Genomic DNA, 6,000 nt, shown 5'->3' with positions numbered 1-6,000 from the left:
TCTTACACTGCTAAATTAGGGACGGCTAGCGCAGACAAACTTTTTGTAGCTTCGCGTGAAATTAAAAAACAAACAAACAAACATTCAATTTAGTAACATTTTTCACTTTGTTTTCAAATACAATGAAGTTTTATACTTTAAAACTATGTAAACTCATTCCCTGTTTTAGCCTTTCGAATAAAAAACATATTATCACAAATATTACAACATCACTGAAATAATAGTATCTAAAACAGTAATTCATTAACTAACCATATCATCGCGATAGAAAGATTAAGACATGAAATACAGTTATTCGTTTTCTCATAGTGGCACAATAGTATGCCTGAAAAACCTGCTGGGCGGAACAAAATTAGCCCATTGTAAATCTTTGTGCTTAACTACACACACAAAACAGTTCTTATAATGATTTGATGTAAACGACCTGTCTCCCCAGTAGATGAGTGGTAAATTTAAGGACTTATAACACTAAAATCCCGAGTTCAATCCCTCGTATTAAAACAATCAAGCTACATTCAAAATAAAAGAAAATAGAAAGCACCAACCAACGAGCACTAAATAACAAAAGTATTGTAAACGTGCTTACTGAGAATGGCCTATTAAAAGGCGGAGAGTGGCGCTATGTTCGCGTGGCCATACAGTGAATCTGAGAGTTCAAGGTTCGAGATATATTACCATAAAAAAAGCATTACACACTCTGGGGATGTCAGCGAATTATAAATAAGAGTGACGTCAAATACAACATTTCAATTCATGCAAATATAGCCCAAGGTTTGGCAGTGCTTGTATTTTCTTATAGCAAGGCCATATCGGGTCATCTCCTGAGCCCACCGCGGAAATCGAACCCCTGATTTTAGCGTTGTAAATCCATAGACATACCACTGTACTAGCGTAGGGCAGAGGGTACTGTTTGCTAATTGCCTTCCTCTTCTAGTTTATCACTTAAATATTAGAAAATAGTGTGCACAGATGATCATTGGGTAGCTTCAAACAAAATTTTGAAATACAGAAACAAACCTTCTGAGAAACTTCTCAAATATTCAATTATTGCAACGCCACCTATGCTTTTGCTAGATCAACTAAATATAATACACATATTCACGTTGAATTTGTTCTTAAAGAAAATCAAATATTGTATTTCCTTCGGAATGTAAATAAATTTAGAGGAGTTAGAAACAATATACAGCGCTATCTACTAAATAAGAAAACGTCTTAAAACGCGTTATCTGCCTGATTATGAATAAAAAACTAAAGATGTGCGTATACATTATAGAACTCTTCATCGAGTGTAAAAAAAATAGCAAAAAATATAAAAGACATATATTTATATGACTCAACTTTTTTTTAATGGTTATTACAGTAACATCAGCTCTACTTATGACACTTTAAATCAGAGTGAGCTAAACATTTATATTATTATTATATTTTCGGAAAGTTGATAATTAGTTAGTCTGATATTATTTTAAATCCTCATTTGCTCCCAGTAAAGATTTATTGGTCTTCACTTAACCAGATGCAGTTGGTGGTAATGGAAATTAGCTGTTATTTCCTCGAGAGGAGGCTGATGGTTGCCTGCAAGGGTCCCATGTTTTAACCATTGTAAAGTAGCGTGTTGTCTGTCATCCAATTGGTAGACAGTAAAAAAATGTCAGATAAGATATTTTAAAGTATTTTCCGTTATAACCCCGTAATTATAATAAGTTTTATTATACATATGTGTTTGTGTGTGTGTATAAATGTAAAATATATAAAGGATGCATTTTATTCATATAGCAAAAGTCCATAACAAATTTCTAAAAATATATTAGTGAGGATTGTATCCATATAGTAAAGACTTCCAACTTGCGTGGGCTTAATAATACAACAGTACCAACAGTGCAATTTGTACTGTGCTGACGTCAGTAAGACGTACGCATTCAATTTATAACGTGAAAAAGTATGCACTCTATGGCCTACAACATAGCATGTTATATGATTTTCAAGCTTAAGAAATAAAAATATATATTGCTTTTAATTTTGATTTTATTTTCTCTAGAAACAGAACACTTTCGGGGACGCTGTGGAAGTGCATAGTGCTGTTTTCATTCTGAGTGGGACCTAGACGTAGTCTAGACGTGAGCATGTCAGGTTGCGCATCAAAAACGGACTATTTGACATTAAGATATTAAAATGTATCTTTGAATAATATTTAAAGACATAAAAGTATTCCGTCTTAAAATAACAACATCCATAACGGTAGTGCTCAGTGTAAAATCATAAAATTTCATTATTTCATGTAGTAAACATTGAAATGAGTAGAAAAAAGTTATAATTTTTTTTTGCTACCATTGTTAAAATTGGAGTGAGTGTGTGTTTTTCCTTATAGCAAAGCCACATTGGGAAATCTGGTGAGTCCACCTAGGATGATCAAACCCCTTATTTTAGCGTTTTATAATTCGTAGACTTACCGCTGTATCAACGGCAGGCGAATAGGAGTGTATAAACATTACCTTTTTAATGTAAATAAATGTGGGGAAATATTACTACAAAGAAATAAGATGAACTGAAACGTTACATACTCTTGTAACAGAAAACAAATATGGGAGTAAAGTTACCATTCAATTGACAGCTTGTTACTAAGTCACTATATCACTCCATCTCACTTTCGCTGGTTAAAGAGTAGCCCGAGAGTTGGCGGTGGATGGTGTTGACTAGTTACCTACTATCTAGTCTATCACTTCCAAATTGAGAATGGCAGACGTAGCTAGTCCTTAAGTAGCTTTTCGCGAAATTCAGAAAAACAACAACTAATATTTACTTATTTATTTTAAACTGTTTAGTCACCAAGTCGTTTCAGTGCTTTTCTCTGCTGTATATTATTATACGGATATGAGATGACCTCTTATGCTTTATCATTACTTTTCAAGAGAATCCTTTGGTTTTTTCATCCTTGATGGTACTCTGGAAGCGGGTTTCTTCAGCAGATTCACTGAATTTTAGCAAATTCTTCTGTGAAGCCAAACCTTTGGTCATTTTTTCATTGGAATGCATCTAAAGACAAACTTGACGAATAATCTTTAGTTTGGACCACTTGTTTTCCTTGATTATTTTCTATTCCACTTTAGGTTAATTTATTTAGTATAATGCGTTTTGATCTTTGTTATTACAAAGTTTCAGCCATTTTTGTTGAATTGTCAAGTAACACAAAGGGTTGATTGGTCATGGAGCGTGAAACTACTTGAATCGAGTCTAATCTACATTCCAGCAAGAATTCAAATCCTGATATGCACAATTCCTCTATGCCATGTAGAGAAGTTTTCATGGTAATAAGAGTGATTTTCAACGTTCTTGTTATTAGAGTTTTCTAATCACTTGTTGTTTGTATCAATCCACCCTTTTGCTTCATCTCTGTAGACAATTTCACAGCTTTTATTAAACATCCAGATCGAACAAGAGTAGGGTAAGAAAACCAGTGTCAATAAACACATTGAGAAGCTTATCACAAGTCAAACCATTGACCAATTTGTTTCACTAATAAACTCATCTGAAAGGTGCAGATAAAATATGTCCCTTTTCAGGTTTATCATCAGTGGTTGGATCATTACAGTCTCACTTTTTTATCGATCAAATCGATACCTACACTTTTAACACTCATACTAACAAATATGAAAATGAAAAGCTGGTAATTAGGGACTTAAATGAAATATTTGACGAAGCCAATTTTAGATTTTCCAAAGAAAGGTCAAGTTGTTTGTAGATTTATTTTAGGTCTAATATTTTTGTTGGAACTTATTATTAATATGTACTATTGTTTTAATTCTTTAAGAAAGTTACAAGTTATAAGTTGCTTATAGTGTCCTATAGATTGTTTGTTTTGAATTTCTCGCAAAGCTACACCAGGACTATCTGCGCTGGCCATCTCTAATTTAGTAGTGTAAGACTAGAGGGAAAGCAGCTAGTCTTCACCACCCACAGCCGACTCTTGGGCTACTTTTTTTACCAATAATTAGTGGGATTGACCGTAACTTTATAACGCCCCTACTGTTAAAAGGGCGAGCATGTTTGGTACGACAGGGATTCGAACTCGCAACCTTCAGATGACGAGTCGAGCGGCCAAACCACCTGGCTATGACAGGGCCGACTTGTAGTTATCGATTTTTAGTGTATTTGTTACAGGTCTAAAATATTGAACCTTTTATTTTTTAAGCATAATTCTCTCACTGGGGTGCTTTATTTTCATTCGAAAAACTATGCTCTTTTCTTCAGTTTTTCTCTATAAAAACGGCTTTTTCAGGAACTAAAACATTTCTAAATAACAGTGGTTAAAATAAGTAGAACAAGAATATAGAATGATCAAGAAAAAAAAGGACGAACTTTGTTCGCTTCGTTTTTCTTATGTTTTACTTTCCATTTTAAACTTGTATCCATCTAAAGGGACTTGCTGACAAAGCGACTTCTAGAGGCAACCTCTTTAAATCAGTTGTACAGCTATATATCCTGTCCGTACAGATCTTATCTACAGAAACAGGAGTTAATATTAACAACGCAGTTCCTTCTAACGACTGGCCGAAATAAAATGAAAAATGAAGATGTTAAAGATTGCCACATAAGCCCTTTAAATTCTATAATAAAACATAGCAATTTGTAAGAAATGACTTTCTTTCCAAATCAATAATGAGAAGAAAATTCAAAATATAAATATTTCTTTCAAATATTTAATATTTTTTATTAATATTTAAACTGTGATTACCTTGGTATTTGTTAGTTTGCATCTGAGCGACACCTTTTGTCACATGTATGCTAAACAGCTGGGTTCAAGCAACATACATCCCTTATTTCTCAGCTGCTAACTTGAGAGACAGTAGTACCCGCTGTCTACTCTGCTACTATTTTATTCTTAAGGTAAGATTAACTTTCACAGTTATAACTCTCACAGTAATAAAAGTGTTTGTTTTTTTTGTTGTTTTTTTTAATTTCGCACAAAGCTACTCGAGAGCTATCTGTGCTAGCCGTCCCTAATTTAGTAGTGTAAGACTAGAGGGAAGGCAGCTAGTCATCACCACCCACCGCCAATTCTTGGGCTACTCTTTTACCAACGAATAGTGGGATTGACCGTAACATTATAACGCCCCCACGGCTGAAAGAGTGAACATGTTTGGCGCGACGGGGATGTGAACCCGCGACCTTCAGATTACGAGTCGCACGCCTTAACGCGCCATGCCGGGCCCAAAAGTGTGGAACGTCTTCAGTAATATGTAGGGACTCAAATCTTGGACCATTTTATCCACTAGGTCACGCCTATTTCAACTATGATTACCAGTGAATTGTCTAAACATTGATTTTTTCTGGTGTCCCTTTTCTTATTTTAAAATTCATTATTTCAGATTCAAACGCTTGTCAAGATAGTTGTACAACTAACTAACTCATCAATACATTTTTCAAATAGAAGCTTTTTCATATCTAGGCCAGACATAGCCAAGTGGTTAAGGTGCTGGACTCGTAATTTGAGGGTCACACCAAACATGCTCGACCTTTCAGCGTAGGGGCGTTATAATATTTCGATCAATCCCACTATTCGTTGGTAAAAGAGTAGCCCAAGAGTTGGCGGTGGGTGGTGATGACTAGCTGCCTTCTCTTTAGTTTTACACTGCAAAATTAGGGACGGCTAGCGCAGATAGCCTTCTAGTAGCTTTGCGCAAAATTCAAAACAAACCCAAAAACCAATCTTCATGATTAATTCTATTTTTCTTTTATGCGGCACTTGATAGTCTGAATATTATGCTATGGTATGAAAATGTTAATTTCATCGATGTTCCAATATAGTTTACCAAGCAAAACGCTACACAATGGAATTTTTGTGCTCTACCCATCATCGGTATTGAAACCCGATATTTAGTGTTATAAGTCAGTAGAGAAGCCGCTATACCACTGGGGATAAAAATAAAAGAAAATACATATCTACATATTGTTTTACACAGCTTTGAGAGCTTTTGAGTATTTTAAATTGTGAATAAAAGCGGT

The sequence above is a fragment of the Tachypleus tridentatus genome, chromosome 8 (genome assembly GCF_004210375.1).
Source record: "Tachypleus tridentatus isolate NWPU-2018 chromosome 8, ASM421037v1, whole genome shotgun sequence".
Classification (NCBI taxonomy): domain Eukaryota; kingdom Metazoa; phylum Arthropoda; class Merostomata; order Xiphosura; family Limulidae; genus Tachypleus; species Tachypleus tridentatus.
This window is presented reverse-complemented; position numbering follows the sequence as displayed.